This window comes from Anser brachyrhynchus (genome assembly GCF_964034855.1).
Source record: "Anser brachyrhynchus genome assembly, chromosome: 2".
Taxonomy (NCBI): domain Eukaryota; kingdom Metazoa; phylum Chordata; class Aves; order Anseriformes; family Anatidae; genus Anser; species Anser brachyrhynchus.
Window position 1 is genome coordinate 149,986,567 of NC_137695.1, and position 23,638 is coordinate 150,010,204.

Genomic DNA, 23,638 nt, shown 5'->3' on the forward strand with positions numbered 1-23,638 from the left:
AAACCTGTATCATAACACACAGAAAGGGCATAAACTAAGGTTACACAGTAAATGTTAATTCTAACATCTTCAGAATTATTGCATTTGTAACTCAATTTTCTTCTAATACAGCCATTGGAAGAAATATTGGTATATCCTAGCAAAAAAGAAATTCATACGACAGCTGGATGTCATTTTTTCCCCTCTAAAGAATGTCACATTTGGAATGGCCCAGTGGGCAAAGGCGAATACATAATGGTTATTCAGAAAGCAATTAGATTCTGACCGCAGGGAAATGTTTTCTGAATGGGTTGAGCTTTAATATAATAGAGCGAATAGTCTTTTTTGTTCCTCTCTTTCTTATATAAGGAATCTTTTTTTTTCCTTAGAGTTAAGAACTGGGTTAACGATGAACACATAACTATACTTTTCATCAAGTTCTTCACTATGAACTCATACATGTATTTTAATAGTTGCAACAGCTGCACTCTAAGATAGATATAAATAAAAACTGGCTAAAGATATTCTGAGGTAAATGACTCTATACCTGCCCTTCACCAGAAGCCCAGTTTATGCTAATGAATTTTAGCCTTTTCATTTACAGAAAGTAAATTACAGGAGTAATCAGTGTTTTGGGTCGATGCAAACATCAAAAGCAAGTAGTAACCCAAGCCAAAACTAAAAGGATTCTACATGCCTTTGAGCAATTCTGATGATTTAGAAATCTCACATCTTCTTGTGCTGCTTCTTTCAGTTCTAAGACATGAGAAGTTACGCTGTATTAAAAAAGCTAATAAATAACCGGCCTAATTCTGCTCTCAACAACATGGGTGAATCTGAAAGCAAAGGCCAGGGGGTTCGGGTAGGCTATGTAAGCCAACACCACTACAAGATCTCATCAAAGGCTAATCAGCAGCAGAAAACAATAAAGCTGCTATAAATCAGTGTTTGATAACATATGAAAAGTTAAGTATTTATAATATCTTATCTCATACCCCTGTAATGACAAACTGTAAATATCCACATTGCCTGGATAACCAGGCAATAATAAGCAATAATCCAGATTAATTAGTAACGCAGCACAAGCATTACAGACAATGAAGGAGGGAAGAGGGGAGGGAATAAAAATTTTTTTCCTTTTATTTTTTTGTGAACATCCTGATACAAGAGGTAATTTCACCCAACCTTAAAGGTGCAAGGCAATGCAGAAGAGAAGCAGGCTTGCTGCGTAGCAAAATGTGATCTTCTGGGTAGTGAAGTATCATCAGAGTGGATTTGCTTTTTTTTTTTTTTATTTCCCATAAATTACTATTTTTCATTTTTCCCAGTGATACTCAGAAGCTCTACTAAGACAGAACATTGCCGCACTAGCTCAGAAAGCACTGATAACGTACAGACTCATTTTTCTAGGGGTTCTGTCAAGGAATAGGGTCTCATTTTTCTAGGGGTCTCAGTTGTGGCAATTATGTACACAAGGATTACTTCGCGCAGGTTTGAATATCCCAGCTGTTGATTGTCTTCAGTCAGAATCAATCTCAAGTCTCTGTAATTAGCCAGTGATATCAGGTGCTCTCATAAAAGCTGGCAGCCGTAGCTCAGTTCCTTGGTGTATCAAAGCCAGACTTGTATATCTGGGAGCAATCAACAACAGAGGTGTGAGTGCAAATGCTCCAGATTACAACATCTACTTTTTTGAACCAGGTATAACATAAGGTGGATCAACCACTCTTCCCATTTCATGTTATTTTTTTGCTTCTTTTTAAGTGGAAAAATGTCTTTCTCATTCAACACATCTCTATGTCCGATAAGCATTAAGCAAGCAGCATACCTGTAGTACTACCACTCAGCTTCAATATATTTAAAAGAAGAAGAGGGGGAAAAAAAGGCTTCCTGGATTTGGAAGCAGTGCCTATAAGAATATTTACTGTGTAGTGAACAGGCCCAGTTACTAAGTAGAAGAGGGGGCTTTTGTGGTGTTAGTGGCATGCAAATAGTGAATGGATCCTGATCACGACGCCTGTTCGTGGGAAAGATAAAGCACCTGCTTGGATAGATACCAAAGTTGAAACACATGAATTATATTATGAGTGATCAGATGATAGTGTCTTGCTCTTATGAAGTGTTTTCCACTGGTATGCTCAGATCTCAAGGCACATCTAAATGGAAATCAATGCTACAGGAAAACAACTGGGAAGCTGCTAGATAGAGAAGTGAAGGGACATACTGGGCCAGCCAGGGGGTCAGTGGGAAGAAAATCCGCGTCTCTCAATTCCCTGATCAATTTTCTGTCCATCATCCTGCTGCAGGCTACTGTCATTTTTGGGGTTTTGTTTGTTTGTTTAATGATACACCTCCTAGAATCATAGAGTATCCGGAGTTGGAAGGGACCCATAAGGACCATTGAGTCCAACCCCTGGCTCCACATGGGACCACCCCCAAAACCAGACCCTGTGTCTGAGAGCATTGTCCAAACGCTTCTTGAACTCTGGCAGGCTCGGTGCCGTGACCACGTCCCTGGGGAGCCTGTCCCACTGCCCGACCACCTCTGGGTGCAGAACCTTCCCCTAACCCCCAGCCTGACCCTCCCCCGTCCCAGCTCCATGCCGTTCCCTCGGGTCCTGTCGCTGTCCCCAGAGAGCAGAGCTCAGCGCCTGCCTCTCACAAGGAAGCTGTAGACAAGTGCAAAAAGACCAAGAGAAAAATGTTGATGTGAAAAATCAAATGAAAAATGAAGATGTTGATGTTTACTTGGTTTATGGTCTTCTCCTCATAAATCCCTCTTGTTGAGCCCATTGGGTTGGATCTGCAATGGGCCATAAATGCCTGAAGTCAGATTTAGGTGGTATTTAGGTACAAACTACAAAATAAGGAAACCCCAAAAATTTCACTTAGCACTATGAAATCTGCAAACATCTACATTTTCACTTATAAAATTTCCCAGCGACTTAAAGTTGTGCTTCTGGGCCCATGCAGAAACACCAGCCAAGCTCTACTCTACAGTCAGGTCATCCCCCTGCCTATATCTCCTGAAGGCCCTGATCCTGTTGCTGTGCTCACTTAATGATAACTTCCGTTTCCTCCTATGGCAAATGCCACTTTCATTTGGGAGCATGGCTAGCAGAAACCTTGCAGAGCTCATACAACTTGCTGCGTAGTTCAGTGCTCTCGGGGAAGGGCAACAAGGGGTGTCTGGCAGATGTGAAGAAGGGGGAAGCCTTTTTCTGTCTCCTCAAGTACAGCAAGGGTATTCCCACAAAGTCTATTGTTGGTAAAGAATTACTGTATATGGGCCTTAAGGGTCTCTATTTTTTTTATAGCTTGGCTGTATAATTAGTCATTTTTGTTTCTTTTTAGAAAAAGCAAAGCAATAGTTCTTTTTTTTTTTTTCATATTTCCCTAACACAATAGGGAATGTCAGTGGCGTTACAAAAACTTGTAAAAAATGTTTCTGAAATGTTCTTTGTGATCATCCAAGCTTCACAGAACTTCTTATTAAACAGAGAGAATAGTAGAGAAGGTGATTTTTTTTTTTTTGAAAAGTGCTTTATGTTGGATGCTACAGCCTTAGACAGATTTAAAGGAGTATTATTTTAAGAAGTACAAGAAGCTCCTAAGTCAGTGTCTGAGATGCCCCAGTCAACACTGGCGTTTAAATCATATCTACATTGAAGACAGGGAAAAACGGTGACAACCAACAAATCTATTGTCTTGTGATATGCATCTGCTCTAGCTGAGTAACTCCACCATGATCCTTGGTATAACAATTACTTACTGTTTCTGACTTTTCCCCTATTCTTCCTAACTTTTACTGTATCTTATTCTTAGGTTAAAATCTGCAATTTAATGTATTATTTTAGTATTCTCACATGTACAATGGTTTCCAAATTCAAAGCCAACGCTGGGAAGTATGAAGGTTCTTTGTAGACTATGAGGTGAGGTGCCTTTCACAATTTTAAATACTGTAAGACACTAAATTAATTTATTATAAGAATATATTACTATAAGAGTTAGTGTTGAAATCATGGATCATCGAACAGAGGTCACAAATTAGCCATCTAATGTACTCTCTGGGCTTTATCTTCTGTGTTAATCCTGCAAAATGTTTTACATTTAATTTTAATGCACTCCCTAGGTCAATTTCGAGCTGCAATTTGTCATGCATCATTAATTTACAAGTCTAAACAAGTCCTGATATTAATTATTACTTCACAGCTGCCAAACATTTTATAAAGCTATAGTGATATTCCTGTTCTTCATCTCTACCTGTGAGCATCTGGCTGCTGATTTTTTGGTAGTCAGTGCTTATTTCTTCTCATCCTTTGAATCTGTTAGTCTGTACTTATTCTGAAAAATACTACAATATGAAGCAGGCAATTACGACAGTCATTCTGTAACCTTCTGTGTGGTATTTGTCACCCACTGAGATTTTCCCAGCCCTGGGAATTGTTAAGTCAATGTTGTCTCAGTTAAAGACCAGCAACTATAACTAATGTTTTCAAAGCTGGCAGAAGCTGCACTCTTAAATCCATTATTTATACCGTTTGATAAAAGTGAGCTGATTTTTAGAAACGTTAAAAAAAAAAATCCGAACGGAAATCAAAAACATGCAATTACTAGCATTCCTAATTAGCAAATAGAAATAATAGTCTATATTCACCCTCCTGTGTTTGTGTCTGGTCATACCTCCTTGACCAGGGCCATTTTGGCCCAGACACAACCTGTTACGTTAGAAAAACAGTTTTTAAGCTTGGGATTAATATTTCACAGCAGTGGCCAATGGGACACCACAATCCAGGTCCTACCAGTAAAGGTACAAGAACACATCAATTAGTTCGGACATGAATGCGAGTGGATAAAAATGCCAGATGGTAGCATGGCTCTACAAAATTGCCTACATACTTGAAGAATTTGAGAATATTTTAGCTTTAGAGCCAACCCACAGCTTTGTAAAGGATGACAAACATGTTCTAAAGGAAGAGGGGGAAGCAAACTCTCAGCTTTCCCTTACAGAACCGCCTGAAGGACACGGTGGGAGAGCTGGAGACTCCCTCCGTCCCACAGCCAAGAGGTGGATGGCTATTCCTTTCCTGCAGTGGCTCCTTGGCCTTTCCTGCCACCCTGCCCCTCCTGCCTGACACTGCAGGACACGGAGATGAAGGCTACAAGCACGGCTCTGATCTCCCAGCCCTGCTGGTGCTGCAAGGGGAAGGGAAGGGAGGAGGAGGGAAGCTCCTGCGGTCGGGTGGGGCAGCAGCAAAGGGAAGAGGCTGCCTTCTTCACCCTCAATCCAAACACCAGCTTGCGGGAGGTACATTACCCTACCTGGGAATTAGGCTTTAGCCTACCCCACCTATTTAAGCTGCCGGGGTTTGTGTTTCCTTTGCAGCAGCAATGCAGCCCGTCCCGCCTGGCTGACCTCCAGTAGCAAGTCCACAGCTGAGAGGCTCATTACAGCACACGGTGATATGCTGTACTTTTATATCGAGAGCTGAAATAACAAACTCGGTTCATGCAGGGGGCAGAGCTTTGGACTCATCTCTGCTTGAGAGGCCTGGTTATTTATTAATTATATTTAAAGTTTTATAACAGCTTAAAAGGAATGCGAGCCAGAGGCAACACTTCCAGTCAGGCCTCCCTTGTGCAATGCTTGTGTAATTCTCTCGGTTTATTGCTGGCTTGTGCAGCTACAGAAAGCTTCAGTCTGCTCCCTTCTCTAATGCCTCCACCGGTCCCGGTGATTTCCTCATCCCTTGACACACAATCCCCAAAAGCACTACCTTCTTGTGAAATCCCGGGGCATGAGAGTCCAACGTGCAGGCCAGTGCTGGGGAAGACAGAAAATAAATAATAAAAAAAAAATCTTTCCCAATCACTTTCTGAGGAAAATTTGTCTGACTCCTGCTGTCTGATACCCACCTGGTGAGATGGGAGAGAATGCTCTGAGCTGCTTCTCTGCCTGAAATCCCCCTCACCATATCAAGCAAGGCACTCACAGGGTTGGCAGCTTGCAGGACCCAATTTTCTGCTTCATCACAAGCGTCCAACAGCAGTGTTAAAGGGTGGTGTAAGTCAACGAGTTCTGGTGAGTTACGTATTGAGGTACCCTAGCTCGCTGGGTTAGGAAAGGCCTTTATAAACATATGAGGTACGACTTGTCAGCGTGTGGTGCAACGCAACCATTTACTCACGATCCTTTTACGCAGGCTGAGCCTATGTGGGGCATGGATAACTACGGATGGACTCCGCCATAAAGCTGTTTGCGAAGGCATCTGGCGTCGGGCTTCAGACCTCCTCCGGGAGCCAGCCCCACAGCAGTGGGCACCTGCAGCCACCTGCTGGCTCCCTCCAGGCTCGGGAGGGCTTCCTTCCTCCTTCCTTCCTCCTTCCTGCCCCACGGGGGCATGTCTGGCAGTTCTTGCTACTTGCCGGTGTTTCTTGAGACCCTGGCCCCAATGAAGGAGAAGCTGAGAGATGAGATGTGCTGCATCCCATTAGAAAATAATGGAGGAAGCCCTTTAACCCCCCCCCGTCCTTCCCTACTGCTGAATTTAGCTCTGCAGGAGTGCAGACAGGGAAAAGGCAGGCCTAAAGCCCGACACAAGTTCAATGTGTTGCACGTGAGCTGCAGCTCGTACCTTGATTAAATGAATTTGCATAGCCAGTATTAGTTAAATCCTAATGTATTAATGAAGATGTTAATCAATGAAGAAGTGTGCAGAAAACGAGATGCAAACTAAATAAGGCCCAGGAAGGCATGCTTAAGGGAGTGGTTCTGGAGAGGTTTTTTCACCTTGCTGTTGGGGATAACGCCATCCTGCTTCCGCGAAGCCTTATCAAGATCAGCCGGCAAGCAACTGCTTTGATTTTACCAATAGAAGATGTTATCTGTGCCTCTTGATTTCTTTTAAATTAACACGTAACTTTCTGTAGTAATGTTACAGGTTTCGTAAACATCCTGGCAAAGGTACCAAATGTTAATTGGGCCTGCTAATCTCAATTTAATAGGATGATCAACATCTTTTGTTTTTTCCCTTCCTGTGCCTCTGACTGTGTCATTTCTTCCCTAATCCCCACTCTTTGCTCACTGCATTTGTTCAGTTAATATGTTGATTTATTTTTCCCTACAAAAAACACCTTCCTCTCCCACTACGCACCCCTTCACATCTCTGGCCTCTGGTGCTGTCGAAGTGAATAAAATGGAGATGCCATGTCCTCAAGCTCTCGCTGTCTGAGACCATTATGAAAAAGAACTGGATTAATGAACTGACTGTGGTAGCAATAAGGGAACACAGAAGATGGTTGGGATCTAATCTCAGACCAGTTTCAATCCCCTTCTGTCAGCGCTCCTCCACAGATTTTGTCCTAGTCATACCACTCAAAGTCTTCTTCTAAACTGAGGTTCAAGCCTGATCACCATCCTCAACCTCTCTGACTGGTCTGTTGCTCTTGGCACTACTATTAATGCCTGTGTTTTTCTACCTTGCCACGCTGGAGTTAATGACTTTCCGATGCTCTTTTTCTCTCAGTCTAGGATTTCTTTCCAAAATCTTCCCTCCCACCTCCAAGTGGAGCGTTCCCTCCAAACCTCCCGCAGTGCCTTCCCTCCCACCCTCTGTTCTCCATCCTCAGGTGACCTCTCCTGCTGACGTGGATGTAAGTATTACCTCCATGTCAACTGCCTTTAAAGTGCTTATCTACTGCTGATTGCTCTTCCGCATGTAGGTTTTGCATCTTACTGCCTCCATAGTGCTACATCCTGACAGATAGCTTGCTACCATCTCACTGGGATCCAAAAAGAAGCTCATTAAAAAACAAACCAAACAACGCAGCTTTCCTCAGCTATCTGGCTGGCAGCCAGTGTGTTTGTCAATTTTAATGTCTTTGATATTTAAATTTAGCTCTCTCTTACTGCTGATACCATTTGGCAGAAGGTGTACTTACAATATTATTCCCAAAGCTCTTTGCCAGGCATCTCTTTGCTGCACTCAAATTCTTCCCAGGAATTCACTTCTGCTTATAAATAAATGCAGGGACGAACAAGCTATCAGTGCTATCCTAATTAGCTAAAGAGATAATTTTATTGTTTTTCATTCTCCTTTCTTCTGTTTGTCTGTATGCTGTATGAAATCTTCCCTTCTAGCCAAGGACCGTCTTTAATTGTTCATGACACATCTAAGACACTTCGATGTGCATTTGTGTTTTTCTTTCACAGAATTCCAAGGAAGAAAAAATTATTTTAGTAACAGGATGGTGTGGCTACAAACCTGCAATACTGCTATATGGTGTCAGAGGCAGATAAAGTATCTGTGTGAGGATGTCGTACTTCTGTGTCCCAGTTTTGAGACTAGTTGGGCAAGGTAGTGCAGGTTGCACTAGAAGTTGTCACACGTTGAACATCTTGGTGTAAGAAGAGAAAGAGAAAAAAAAAAGTTTTACCTGACCGCTAGTCTTAGTAAGACTATTTAGACTTTTTAAATTTAGAAGACTTCAACACTTCAGAGCTGTGCAAATATTTCCTTCATGTATTTTTTTTTAAGTTATGGATTATTCTTCATTGAGTCTCCTACTCTCAATTTTGAGAAAGATCTGAAAAATTACTACTCTTGGTTTAGTAGGACTTGATTCTGTAAAATTTTAAGAAATTTTAGAATGTTGAAGTTACGCAATGGGATTTCAAGTGATTCTATGTCATGCCACTTGAGTTGTATTTGGCCAAAATAGAGGTGCTATGGTTGCTTTATATATGTATACAAACATATACATACACACACGCACACTGGCAGTTACTAAGCTGTTGCCAAAACCTGAAGATGTTTATTGTGCCTTGATACCAACACCTATGTCATTACAGCACCCAAATACTTAGAATTTCTTTTAGACAGATACCCACTGAGATTCAGGGAACAGGTTTTTGCCCCTCCTGTTTCACCTGCAGGATTTAATATGATGTAGATGCCGACATGCGGCTCCGTACAACCATGGCTGAAAGATTTTGCCTCTTTTCCATAATCGTTCGGAAGTGAGGCATTCTCCTAGACCTAAATTCTTTTCCAGTTTCATCCCAGGACATTGGAAGCATCTAGATAAGTGCTGTAATCACCCAGGCATTCACAGATGTTCTAAACACTGTTTTCAATAAAATGCTTAACTGCTGTTGGGCACAACACCCAACACCCTTGAATGCTCTAATGACCATACTGTAGTATCATAACTCATTTGTTTTTCTTGTCCTGCTGAATATTTGGGTATGCCATTCAAAGCAGAACTTCCATAGGGGACCAGAATATCCTGCAGCAGATGGGTAAAGTGGCAGAAGGAGGAAGGAGCTTGGATCTAAACCTCCTTCAGAATAAAAGCACCTGGATTTTGGTATCCCATATCCTGGGCACCTTATCTAGGCACCTAGGTAATTACCCTGAGCATTTAGGTAAATGGTCAGTTCTTGGCTATCCCTTGAAAGGGCTGATAACCTTCACTGTTTGAAAGGTGAGAATAGGTTCCTAATTGCACCAGGGAGTAGATACTTCAAGTGCCTGAATGGTGAGCTCTGCAAAGCCTAGTGCTGACCCCAGCCTCCTTCATGAGTTTGTCTCAAAGGAGTTTTTCCCATGAGAATTACACCTCCGTATTGGCAGAATCAGAACCTCAAGACCAAATGGATAGCAAATAGGAGGTACAATAAAGCTCCTGTTCATAAAGAGTCTTCTAACTAGATAATTAACCTTTTAAGAATGATTGCAAAAAAAGGTCTAGCTTTTCTCTTGGCCCCAGCCCTTTTTTATGCATGAAAGCCTTATTATTAAGCAGTAGAGGAAACCTGCTCCTTTTAGATCCTTAGAAATACCCAGCAAGAACTTCATCAGGGGATACTTAAATATGCATTATTAACTTTTTTGGTAAATTCGGCATATAGAAAAATTCATTGGTCTTCCCAGCCACAGCTCAAGAAAGTATTTAACTCTGAAGTTACCTATGACCTGTTCTGATGCTATCTGAATTACATCTTTTTCTTCCACATTTTGTGTTCACGATATAATCCCAAACCTGTCAAATGTAGTGGAAACTGTGCTGTTGACTCTGTTGTTCAACTGGAGATTTCTTTTCTCATGGTGCTTTATAAACGTGTTATAGAAATAAAAACAGGAAAGTTTCAGTCTGAGAAGACTGCTTGACATGCATTAATTATTGAATGCATATTAATATTCATAAGAGACCCAATTATGTGGGAAAGTCATAGTGATCTTATTTGCTGATTAGAAAAGAAAACACTGGCATGGTATTTTTATGAAGTTCACCTTGTTAACTAAAATTTATGTCAATAAGCAAGTGCAAGGTTAAGATGAAACAGGATAATCACACTGGTGAGGTAACTGCTGATATAAAAATGATAGAAATGAAACTGAGTGCTTTTTCAGCAGGTAAGAGTCTTAAAATCATGAGATAATTTAGTTTGGAAGGACCTCTGGAGGTAGTTTGGTCCAACTTCCCCATCAAAGCTGGGCCAAATTCAAAGTTACATTCCTCAGGGCTTGTGGGACACACTGAAGTGTTAATAAAACATGAAACAGGAAATGCTTGAGAAAATGAGGTGGATATAATTAGATATAAGAGGCTTACTTAAGGGTGGTTCTTTGGAGTTTCATCCAGGAAAAATGTTTTTCGTAGTCACCAAACTGTCATGTTTGGCCAGGCAGTGTTAAAAGCAAATGAGATAAAAGGCTGAAACCTTATCTACAATGGCTGCTTTAACTCTGATCGTAAAGGAAGGTCTCCAAATTTTTGCTAAAATAAACCTCAGGCTTCCTGTAAAAATGACGGTGATTTGGGACAGCCATAAATACAGTATGTAACATCTGGGCCTTACCTAACATCATTTTAAACTAAAAGTCAGCATCTCAAAAAAAAACTTTGGATCGCTTACTGAAGGACCACTGCAGAAGATGCTCGCAGGAGATGCCTGCCTCAGGTCCCTGGGGAAGTAAAGGGAGTTTTGCAGCACAGACGTGTAGGGTGGAATGGAGAAGCAGTTCCAGTGTCATCCTGAGACCTGGCGTGTGGTGAGCAGCATCCCTACACACACAGACATCGCCATGTAATGAAGAGCAGCACTCCCCACCCACTTGCACACCTCCTAGAGGTGTCACTGTTCTCCCTCACATAGAGTAAAGCCAACTAGAGTGTTTATTCCCGTTCCTGGGAGGGGTCTCCATGCTGAGATTTTATCCAGGATGCATTCAGCCTCGTGGCAGCTCTGCCCACTGCTGTTCATCTGTCTCACGGTGAGGGTGAGAACCAAAGACAAGCGAAGTTCTTGGAAGAGCCGACCTCGTTCAGCAGGGCTCTACCATCTTCAGCCAGGTTGCTGTATACAGCAGAAAAGGGCTCGCTCATTAGGTTGTTGTGATCCCAAAAAGGTACTCAGAACCTTTGAACCTTTGGAAATCGGATTTTGGTTTATATCATTTCCACACCATGAGAACGTTGCCATTTTTTGTAGCTAAGACTGAGCTAATTTGACAGCAAGGAAAAAAAAAAAAGATTCTTATGGAACAACTAGGATTTTTTTCCTATAGCATCTATAATTTTTTGAAAGTCCCCAAATCAGGAAACTTATTAACTGAAGAGATATTGTGAATGCTTATTTTTTCCTTTAATTTTCTGGTTATTTTTCTCCCCATTGTTCACTTTCTCTTTTGAACTCCACATGCCAGCAAAGCCTTACTGACTGTGCATGTTCCATTATTCAGGTCTGATATATTTGTGATGAAATTTTTGAGGTCCTCCAGCTATTCTGTTGTCTTATGAAGTGCTGTAATACTTGCTTTAATTTTGTAAGGAACAATTAAAAAGACTGACCTATCCATCACGATTTCTCAAAAGACTGCTGTGGGGACCAAGAGTAGAGTCTGAATTATATCAATTTGTGATTATAAAGTTGCTAAATTAATCTCAGATGATGTCTTCTCAGCATTGTTTCCTCAGTCCAGCTCTATTTTCAATTGAAGAGAAATGCATATAGCCAGATCTAAGGAAAATAAATTAAGAAAGGTTTTAATGGTTGAAAACAAAGGGGATGGAATATTGCCTGGAAGTTATGAACATCAGCAAGGGAAAGAGAGAATTATAGTTATGCTTTTGAGAAGAGGCTGAAAGATGATGGTCTTTTTGGGTCCAAGCCCTTGGAGTCTCACACCCAGTGTTGTGGGTGTGAAAGGAAACTTCCTAACAGTGTTTGCTTCTTCTGCATAAATAGAAATGGGATTCATGCATGTTTGGGGCAAATAAGCAAGATTACACAAAGAAATATCTAATTTGCATCAAAATTTCTATTCTAGTAGAAGAAACAGTCCTGGTAAGGTCTTTCAATTTGATGATCCACTTGAGCAAAAAGAGCAACACTATTCAATAACATCTCAAATGCAAAACTCTTAAGTAGACCTTGAAATGCTTTGAAGAGTTGATTTTTTGTTAGCATTTTACTCTGGGACAGTCATAAAGTAAACTAAAACTTCAAATTACACTTCTGTTCTTTCTCAAATACTGAAGAACAATGTGTGTGATTATGTACAAAACACAACATTGAAAGGAAAATTGTTCAAACTGGTCTTCGAAGCAGGGAAATCTGAACACAGCAGACAAGGAAAGAAATTAAGGAGAATCAGCAGAAAGTTTGAAAACGGACCAGAAATCTTAAATATGTTCAGTACTGCTACAGCAGAGGCAGGGCTTTACATAATGGGAACTTTGACCGAGCTAATTGAAAATGCGAAAGAAAATTTTAGGAAATAACTTCCTGAAATAGACATTTATGAACACTTAACACTTGTCAGATACTGAGAGATAAGTCTCTTTTTTGAAGGCAAATATATACTCTTGTGTGTGTACACATATGGTGTATTTACAGATGGAAAATCTCAAACTACGGGAAGCTAATAGGATAAAACTTCACAAAGAAAAAGAGCTGCTACAATTTTTTCATAGATGACAATGAATCTGATTAAAATAGGATTTTCTTGCAGCTGCAGATTCACCTTTAGGTCTCTGACACGTGCAGTGACACATTAAATCTGGTTGGCTGAAGTTGTTCTGTTACTGGCCATCTGCCAAACCTTTACAACAGAGCTAATGCCACAGTGTCTTAAATCTAAAATCCGAAAGCAAACTAACCCCAAATACAATTTCCTTTGCCTCAGTGGCCTGAAGACTACGGCGGTCCAAAAGCTGCTTCGCTTGTCATTTACTAATCCCGCAGCAGGGGAAGGCGCATATGTGGGGTGGGCTGAAGCTGCCATCAATTTGAATCTGCCATCACATTGTGTTCGGGCATTAAGTACAGTTCTGCTGCTGCCAGAGAAGGGGAAACGTCAGCCAAGAAATGTCATTGGGCAAGACAAACTCGAGAAAAAAATCTTCAGTCTGATCTGTGAGGAAAAACATACTGAAAGCCCAAGCCAGAGAAGCTGTGGTTTGTGGGTGAAATCAGTTCTGTTAGAGAATTGGTTTGTCTTCAGCTATGGAGTTCGTCACCTGTATCTGGGAACAGGATGGAGGGAAAACAAGAAGTACCCTTATTCGTGTAGCCGACTTTTTCTTGATGATGCAGTAGCATGAGCGTGGCCAAAAGAATTTAGCCCTTGGCTAATGACTTCTTTCACAGGGGACCTGCCCACTCCTTGCGTGGTCTGTTTGTCATCACAATGCCTCGCGTGGCTTTGCATGTGAAATCAGGAGTCCTCCAGGACTTTCTCTTTGGCTCTAAATAACAAGAATGCCTGTTGGTATCCCAGGCAAGGGAATTTAATGGATGGGCCGCAGCACCACATTTACTTGACTCTAACGACCATGCTCCTCTTTGTTACTTTAGTAAAGACACAGCGCTGTTTTCTCAGACCACATCTCTCAGGAATATTTGCATCGCCACAGTCCATTAGGTAATTATAGACCAGGATTCCTCAAATGTCAGAACGTGGTCTGGGTTCAGGATGTGAGTAAATCAGCTTACCAAGGTCTGGCAAGACTGAGGAATAACCAGAACCATACGAAAGCTCAGTCAGCAGCACAGGAGGCACCATGCACGGGAGGACGGGCTTCTTGGGCAGCAGGGAGCATCCTGTGTCCACCTGTTACCCCACTTCCCTGGGGTCAGGCTCTGTGGTCCCTACTTGTTCGTTCCCACTACTACTGGCTCAGAGCACCCTGAGCCTCTCTCAGTGCCTCCCGATGACTGCGTTTGGCCGCTTGGTAAATAGCTAAGGATAAAACTCGTCTCACTGATACCCATTCTTAGCAGAAGCACTTCAGCTTTGGCACAAAAGCTGTTGTCCAACAACACATTGCTTTCTTTCACTCCTGAAACATCCCAGACAGCTGCCAACAGGGCAGCCTGGGTAGCAGAGTCTGAGTATCTTCACATACAACCCCTGCCTGGAGCAACAAAAAGTAGATGGAAAACAGATGTCAGTAAAAAGTAACTGTTGTAGACAACAAAATGGAAGCAGTCCCCTTTTTCTAGGCTCTTCTCTCTCTGCGATGCATTTTCTTCAGACTGGCCTTAGCTGTTCTTGCCTTCTTGCAGTTACTGTACATTTGGGAGCTCTCTTCATAAGCTCATTTCAGATATTTGCTTGTGGAGGAAGCAGTCTTCTCCCTTTCCCAGTCATTCACAGGTAGAATCATGGTTGCCTTTAATTTATATCAGCTATCAAGAAGTAGCCAACTCATTTTCATTTGGAAAGGCTCTATTTTACTTTATGGTATATATTTTCTAATAGTATGTTCTAACACTGTCATTGTTTTGGCTAGGATAGAGCTAATTTTCTTCGCAGTGGCCCTTATGCTGTTGTGTTGGGGATTTGTGATGAAAATAGCGGTGCCAGCACACCGCTGTTTCAGTTGTTGCAGAGCAGCGCTCCCCCAGAGCCAAGGACTCCCCAGCTCCTCGTGCTGCCCTGCCAGCGAGGGGCTGGGGGTGCCCCAGGAGCTGGAGGGGACACAGCCAGGACAGCTGGCCCCAAATGACCAAAGGGACATCCCACACCATGGGGATGCTCAGCAATGGCAGCTGGGGGAAAGGAGGAGGCAGGGGGGCGCTGGGAGCGGTGGCGTTTCTCTTCCCAAGGCACCGCTACGTGGTGAGCCCTGCTGTCCTGGGGGTGGCTGGCACCTGCCTGCCGGTGGGACGGGGTGAAGGGATTCCTTGCTTTGCTCGTGCCTTATGTTTTGCCTGGTAAACTGTCTTTGTCTCATCCCATGAGTCCTCGCACCCTCGCACTTTTACCTCTCTGATTCTCTTCCCCATCCCACCTGGGGAGAGTGAGAGAGCAGCTGGGTGGTGCCACAACACTCACCAACTACTCTGCTTGTAGCAGAGCTGACATTTACAAGCATCTCTGCTAGTCACAGATCACAGAACCACTGAATGTCTGAGGCTGGCAGGGCCCTCCGGTCCCACCGAGCCCAAGCAGGGACACCCAGAGCAGGGTGCCCAGCACCACATTCAGGCAGCTTTTGAGATCTCTAAGGAGGAGAATTTTTTTTTATTGTCAGGAAAATACATTAAATCTGGAGATGAAGAAGGAAGTGTATAGGAGACGAGGACTGCTGAAAGCTAAACTTAGATCACTAGATAGGGATATCAAGTTCTGACCTCCTAGTGCTTCCCTCGGAAAATGAATGTAGCAGCATTCATTCCGTATCTGCAGAAAGGGAACTTACTGTTCTGGTACACTTAACAGTTTTCATCGTGAACACTTCTACTTCCTCTAAGTTTAGTAATTCAATTTTTTTCTCATTCCTTTCTGAAATCTGCTTAAATCTTTTTGTCACTGTTTTATGTTAATGACTGTTGGCACTACTTTTCCTGATCCACACCTGTTTGCAGTATTATATTAGCACTCTCAAACAATTTCCCCTGCTGCATGCTACCATAGGCCTCAACTCAGATTCAGAAATCTTACAGCTTTGTGGTGTTTGAAGATGAAGATGAGCACCTCTCTCTAGGTTCTCCATGGTATTTGTGCATTAATTTCCAAGGGAGTTAGGTGAACGAGCACAGTTGACAGGTTTTATGCAGGACTTTTCAAAATCTAGCTCTGTGACCTCTGACTACACTATTTACTTTGGCTGCATATAAACTATCATGTATAAATGGCAGGATCCGGATCCTCCCTCACTATTCAGGTCAAGGACTGGGCTGAAGGTTTGGGCTTTAATTTGGTTACACGCCTACATTGCTGTTTCCTGACAGGTCATGGGGAGAAGACTGGCTGCATTGCGGGAGCTTTTGTCCACGGGGCTTTTAGGCTGCAGCCAAAGTGTTCCTCTAGATCTGGAAGTTTGAAGATGGTTGCCGTCTCCAAGCTTAGATACAACCACATAGTCTGGCACAACTGATTTTTGTGTTCCTTGCACTAGCCGTATAGCATACTTCCTGTAGGGAAGAGTAGAGACTTTCTCTGTACTGCCAGGGTTGTTCAGCCAATCCATCCACTGTGGGTTCCTCATGGTCTTTCCAGTGGAGGTGTCCCCTGCTCTAGATACCTGCCTGTATCCTCCCACTCTCCCTGCCACAAGTAACTATCCTGCCTCAGGACAGATCTCTGGATGACACTCTTAAGTATTTGTTTAGCTTTAGACAAAACCTGAAGTGCATTCAGGAGACATACCGCTAAGAACATGCTGGTCTGAACATCCCAAGGATAGTCAAAGTTTTGGAAAGCTACCAGAACACTCCTGGAGGAGAAGAAAGGGAAAGTGAACAAGTAGGAAGACATCTTCCCCTGACCCTACCTCCAAAACTATTAACAATTACACCCATCACACTTTTTCTTCAGGGAGCCAGTCTTTGGAGGGGTTAGGGGGAAATAGCCAACAATAATTTCTTTCTTTGAAGTTACCTCCTTGAAACCATAACTTCTAGTAATTTAAAGGCTTTTGACTTGCGTATTGTGAAAGCAGCATTTCTTTTATGAACAGCACATTCACACAATTGCCACTTAGCAAAAGTAATGATAATGCCACCAGTATCCACCCAAATCTGTTCCTACTTCCCACAAGGCAAAACTTGAATTCACATTAAGGCACCCTTTCCACACTGCCTGTTGCTCAATCTTAAATACTGAAGAACATTCTTCAAAGTCAGGCTTACCTGTAAGCACTTGAGCTTCTGAGGTTGTTTTTTGTTTATTTATTTTATTCTTTTTCTAAGGGCTGGGAAGGGAGCTTAGAATCCACATAAGTAACTTCACTGAAAACAGAAAAGGTGAAGGAAATACTTAAACTCCTCAACATTAAACAACTGTAGAACCCAGGAACGCTTACCTGACAGCTTCTGAACTTGAGTCACTTCTAAACTACTTCATGGTGAAGTTGTACCACCAGGGTTTTACTGTACTGAGAAGGCACCACCAACACAACTAGCTCATAGAGTCTCTAAAACTATTTCACAGAGACAGTAGAAAACATGAAGAAAAAACAGCTTACTAAGGAACACTGTGTTCATTTCACCACAGTAGACAAGCACCCTAGATAACCCAAGCCTCAAACTCCCCCTGGGGAGACAATTCCCCCACAGCTCCTCATGCTTCCTATATAGCAAAGGTCAAATGATCCACACCTGGCAGATTTCACCTAACAAGGGTGGAGCCAAGAGACCTTGTGGAATAGGCTCATCTACCTGACTTCAGACTTTTAAGGTCAATTGCACCTTATCACTAATAGAAATAACCTGACAAGAGGCTTAGTGGTTAGAGTTGACCTAATGAATTAACTACAAAAGCTGCATAAGGGTCATATTTCTGTTACTCATTCTGTGAGGAAAATTAGTACGGAGCCTGTTAAAAAAATAATAAATAAAACCCAAGAAATAAATAAAAGAAAAAAGAAAATGACCTTAAAGGAAAAATGCTATCATAGATTTTCATCTGTCTAGTCACGACAGATAAAGAATATAGCAATCAGAATTACTTTTCTTGACATTTATGTTTTTTAAATTTGCTTTTCTGAGATTTCTTCTTTATGCAGGACTTTTCACAATCTAGTCCCGTGACCTCTGACTACACTATTTACTTTGGCTGCATATAAACTCTCACGTACAAATGGCAAGATCCGGATCCTCCCTCACTATTCAGGTCAAGGACCGGGCTGAAGGTTTGGGCTTTAATTTGGTTACATGCCTACATTGCTGTTTCCTGGCAGGTCATGGGAAGAAGACTGGCTGCATTGCGGGAGCTTATGTCCACGTGGCTTTTAGGCTGCAGCCAAAGTGTTCCTCTAGATCTGGAGGTTTGAAGAGGGTTTCCGTCTCCAAGCTTAGATACAACCACACAGTAGTCTGGCGCAACTGATTTTTGTGTTCCTTGCCCTAGCTGTTCCTTCACCTCCTCTTCAGAGACAAGGACATGGGTCTCTTTCATGCTCCTTTTTTAGTAAACAAACCAGGGTAGATTAAAGCCTCTTTCTTCAGGTCAGTAAGATACTGGGCTGCAAAGTTGGTGAAGGGCCTAGAGGGCAAGACGTATGAGGAGCGGCTGAGGTCACTGGGCCTGTTCAGCCTGGAGAAGAGGAGGCTGAGGGGAGACCTCACCGCGGTCTACAGCTTCCTTGCGAGGGGGAGTGGAGGGGCAGGCGCTGATCTGTTCTCTTTAGTGACCAGGGATAGGACCTGCGGGAATGGTGTCAAGCTGAGGCGGGGGAGGTTTAGGCTAGACATCAGGAAGAGGTTCTTCACTGAGAGGGTGGTCGCACACTGGAACAGGCTCCCCAGGGACGTAGTCACTGCACCAAGCCTGTCGGAGTTTAAGAAGCGTTTGGACTGTGCACTTAGTCACTTGGTCTGAATTTTTGGGTAGACCTGTGCGGTGCCAGGAGTTGGACTCGATGATCCTTTTGGGACCCTTCCAACTCGAGATATTTTATAATTCTATTCTATGAGACTTCACAGCCTCTCTGGGCAACCGGTACTACTGCTCCATCACCCACACAGCACAGAAGTGCTTCATGATGTTCAGAGGAAGCTTCCTGTGCTTCAGGTCATGCCCACTGCCTCTTGTCCTGGCACTGAGCACCACTGATAAAATCCTGGCTCTGTCGTATTTATACCCTCCCTTCCAATATTTGTACATATTGTTGTGATCCCCCCGGAGCCTCCTCTTCTGCAGGCTGAGCAGTCCTAGCTCTCTCATCGTTGCCTCATAGGAGAGGTGCTTCACGCTCTTACTCATCTTTGTGGCCCTTCATTGGAATCTCTCCAGTAGCTGCACGTCTTGTACTGGGGAGCCCTAGCCTGGACATAATACTCCAGGTGCAGCCTCACCAGAGCTGAGCAGAGGGGAAGGATCCCCTCCCTTGACCAGTTTCGACCCCTGGGGTACACCACTAGTTACTGGCCTCCAACTAGATTTTGTGGCTCTGCCCACCACTCTCCGGTCTTTGCCATTCAGCCAGTTTTCAAGCCACTTCACTGTTTGCCCATCCAGCTAATCCATCAGCAACTTGCCTGAGGATCTTATGGGACAGTGCCAAAGGCCTTTCTGAAGTCCAGGAGGACAATATCCATGGCTCCCCTCATCTACCGGGCTAGTCAGTTCATCATAGAAGCTTATCAACTCGGTCAAGCATGACTTCCCCTTGGTGAATCCACGCTGATTACTGCTGCTGATGTTCTTCTCCGTCATGTGCCTGAAAGTGGTTTCCAGGATTAGCTGCTCCATCACCTTCCCAGGAAGCAAGGTGAGGCTGACCAGCCTGTAGTTCCCTGGGTCCTCCTTGCCCTTCTTGAAGATAGGTGTGACATTTGCTTTCCTCCAGTCTTTGGGCACTTCTGCCACAATTGATCAAAGATTATTGAGAGTGGCCTCAAAAAGACAGCTCCCCCAACAGTCAGGAGTGCATCCCGTCTGGGCCCATGGGCTGATGTAGGTCCACTTTGCTTAAATATTCCTGGACCCGATCCTCTCCTACTATGGATACATCTTTATTGCTCAAAGTTAAGTCCTTACCTCTTGTATTTGGGATTTTTCCTGATCTTTCATTTTATCACTATCCCTTGGCATTTTACAGATGTTCAAAGAGTATCTCAGGAATGTGAAGAGAACTCCTTCCTTCATGAACTCTGTTTTCCTCTCACACAGGTAAACAGCTGGTTTTTGAAGCCATAAGAGAATCCAAATCCATAGAATTAAGTTCCAGGAGGGGACACAGCCACTTAAACTGCCACATGTAAAACAAGCCAGCTTGTGTCAACCAGTTAGCCCCCTATTTAACCCAATTACTTGTGCTGAATACAAGCATAGCTTGTGGTTGGCTAAAATCTGCACAATGTGCCACCTGATTTACGGATACAAAGAGATGGCTCTATCGTCTCTCCTGAGAGTCCGTGCCAGGCATTAATCACAATCAGCGTTAAACATTCGGGTCTTATCCCTCAGCTGAATGGCTCTGAATGAGTTGGCAGCCGCTGCTTCCGAGCCAGTGCTGCTTGATTAACGAATCCATTGGCACATGGGATTTTTCTTTATCTAAAGGTATTTCTCTGATATAATCCAGTCACTTCTCAGCCATCTATTTGACAAATTCAACACGTTGAATTTCTTGTATAGCCTACTCAAATGCATTTTCTCCAGTCCAAAAATCAGGTGTGGTTCTCTTTCACTCTTTTTTTTTTTTTTTTTAAATATTAAGGTTGATTTTTGCTTTTGAGAACACAAATTCCACAGGGCATTCTGGTATCATTTTCACTAATGCCAGATACCACAGTATAATCCTTTCATTTTTCTTACTCGGTGTACCCATTTATACATCCCAAAATTATTACTTTAATACCTCTTGCTACAAGACTGTTATGGATATGCATTTCCTGATTTTCATGGTTGCTTCTTTCTATGCTACAGCCCCTCATTTTATATTGACTGAAGTGTCAAGAGAGCTTTGAAGACATCACTGTTGCAATAAGTTAGGCATGAGATTAGCCTCCAGTACCCATTAGTTTTCCTAAAAAATCTGTATCAAATGGTTAAGAGAAAAACTCCAAAGCAGAAAAGCTAAAGATACTGCTTGATGATTCCAAAACAACATAAAGTAGTGACAACATCGAAAATACTTTAAATTCCTCTGCTGGAATCCCCTCCTGTCTAGCTTCGGGCCGTCTGAGTTGCAAAGCAGCGTGCACAGCAGGGCTGTGAATCGGGTCCTGATTTAGGAAAAAAAAAGCACGGGAGAGTTTGAGCATGCACTGTGGCAGAGATCCACAAGAGGGTGCTGCTGGCTAAAAGCAAAGCTTGCTCAGAAAATGGAGCCGGGATCTGACCCACGCGATCTGTAGGGGTTTTGCAATGAGGATTACTTACCTGAGAGCGCTTCTGGGGTTTCTTTCGAGATGGCAATGCAGCACCAGCGTGTTTGCTGCTTAGACTGCTCTACCGCAGCTATACTCTAAAGTAGCCAATACGCTTGTGCTGGAGTGAAATAGACATTGATTGCTAACAACACAGCATCAGGCACTTCAGCTTTTAAGATGAGAGCCAAACCCTGACTCAAGAAGGAATGCAGCAGCATCTAGCAGAATTTGTTCCCATGCATTTAGCTGAAAAGGGAAGGGAGAAAAAAAAACAGATATCCCTTTCCACAGGGAATGTTACTGAGGTCTAATAGAAGGTCTGAAGGTCTAAACTGCAGGTCTAATTTAAGCCAGCACCATTCATATATGACTGCATCATACAGAGCAGTATTTATATCAGTATTTAACTTCTTTTCTTACCTTTTGATCTTAGATACTTTGGGTATGTTTTTTGTTTGTTTGTTTGTTTTTGTTTGTTTGTTTGCTTGTTTGCTTGTTTCTTTGTTTTCCCAAACTTGGCAGTTTGAAAAAAGAAAGTCTCAGACTTTAGTCTTGCAAAATCCGAGATTCACGTGTTGATTTTTCAAGGCAGCTTCATTTTCTTGTTTTCAGTTCTGGATGCTTAGTAGAGAAGTAGAGCCATGTGGGAGCAGTTTTTGAAGAGCTGCAGCCCGTGGGAAGGCCACGTGGGATCAGTTCGGGCTGGTTTTACTGGCCAGCTCTACAAAGCCTGCCCTTCTCAATGGCTTCATGGATGATATCCATCACCTGCCCTGCACAGCATTTCTGAGTAGCAAGATCTCTCCCTGGAGGAACAGTCAGGCCAGGAAGGACAACTAACAAGCCTCATTCTGCTCCCAAGAACCTGACTGAGCTGAAAAAGGCTGGCAGACTTGAAAATCAGCCTGGTCTTATATGAGTATAACAAACCTGGGAGCCCTAGACCTGCTCTAAGCAAGGGGAGACAGAGTCCTTCTTGGGAAATGGACTTGGCATTGATAAAAACTGGTGGAAGAAGCTAGAGCAGAACACAGGTCACCCAGAAGTCACCTATTGGAGATGGCAAGGCGGACAAGAGGGGTAGGGACAGGCAGCAGTTTGGGCATCTGTCCATTTATAATTGTAGAAGTGAAGCAGGTTTGAGCCATGGTTGTGAGAACCTGAATAGTCCCATCATGAAGAGGGTACTTAGTGGTCTTCCTTTGAGGTACACGTAACATCCTTCTGGTGGAAGAACAGTGAATTTGAAAGCAGTGCAACCGTTCCTCTAGGAGTTCAGCTGCTTCTCATCCAAGGCCAACTTTGATGTAGCACAGCCGAGTGAATTTCATTCAGTTTTATCAAAAACATCATCAAGATTTGAAAAAAAAAATGCATAACTAAGCTTTACCACTTAAGGAAAAAACAAAACAACAAAATGCAGAAGTGAGGCTATTGAGATCCTAGCATTTAGAAGCTTAATGATTAAAGGAGAGTTCTGATATGAAATGTAAAAAATTCTACAAAACAAATCGGGAGATTAGAGACAGCAACTCAGCAACACAGGATCTCTGTTCCACCGAGTGATGGAAGGCAGCCTCTCGCCACGTGACTGATGACTTCCCAAAAAGCAGAGTCAGAAGGTATCTCATCTGGGACAGAGAGCATTTTGCTTAGCCCAGTAGTTCAATAGTCCTGGCTACGTGTTTGTTATGTACTGGCCAACAAGTAATTGGGTTTTGCTCTTCAACTGTGTTTATCCCGCTTGAAGAGTTTCTACTTAGATGGTAAAAGCTACCTGAACAAAACAACCTCTGACACCCTCATCTGGGCATTATAAAACTCAGTATCTTCAAGGAGGTGACATAAAAGTTTACAAGTACCAGCAAATTAAGCTTGGAACTTCAGAGGAAAATATTCAGCTCTCAGCTCCACATGAGTATTTAGCCTAGGAGAACTTTTTCTAGTTTTTAAAGATTCACAAGTAATTGGAGCTCCTGATGAAAAAAATGTGAGTAGATGACAGAAAAGACAGAAAAGAAACAGAGAAGATAGTTGGTAGTGAAAGATACAGAACCGAGTGGAAGAACTTATCCGCACCTTGAGATGATGAATATTCAGCATATTTTATCATGCATACCTAAAGGCTAAAGAGACACTCTTTGGTTCATCAAAAAATAAAAATAAAAGATCTGCTAAATGCAGCTTGCCAGCTGTGTAGATGCTCTCCACCAAGTTTTGCAGGTCAGGCATCTTGCTGTAATGTGCCCCTCCAGACACTGTAATTAAAGGCTGTCCCCATTTTTATTGACATTTCCAACCCATAATTTCCAGTCATAAACTTTA

General features: G+C 42.8%; 1 long non-coding RNA gene across 1 annotated transcript; it reads right to left on the bottom strand.

The window, feature by feature from the left end:
• Positions 1 to 10,092: 10,092 nt before the first annotated feature.
• LOC308189978 lies at positions 10,093 to 17,620 on the bottom strand. The gene is made up of 3 exons (XR_013946761.1): positions 17,299 to 17,620; positions 16,644 to 16,710; positions 10,093 to 16,408 (listed from the first exon to the last, which is right to left on the bottom strand). It is a non-coding gene; the product is annotated as an uncharacterized lncRNA (long non-coding RNA).
• Between the last annotated feature and the right edge of the window lie 6,018 nt (positions 17,621 to 23,638).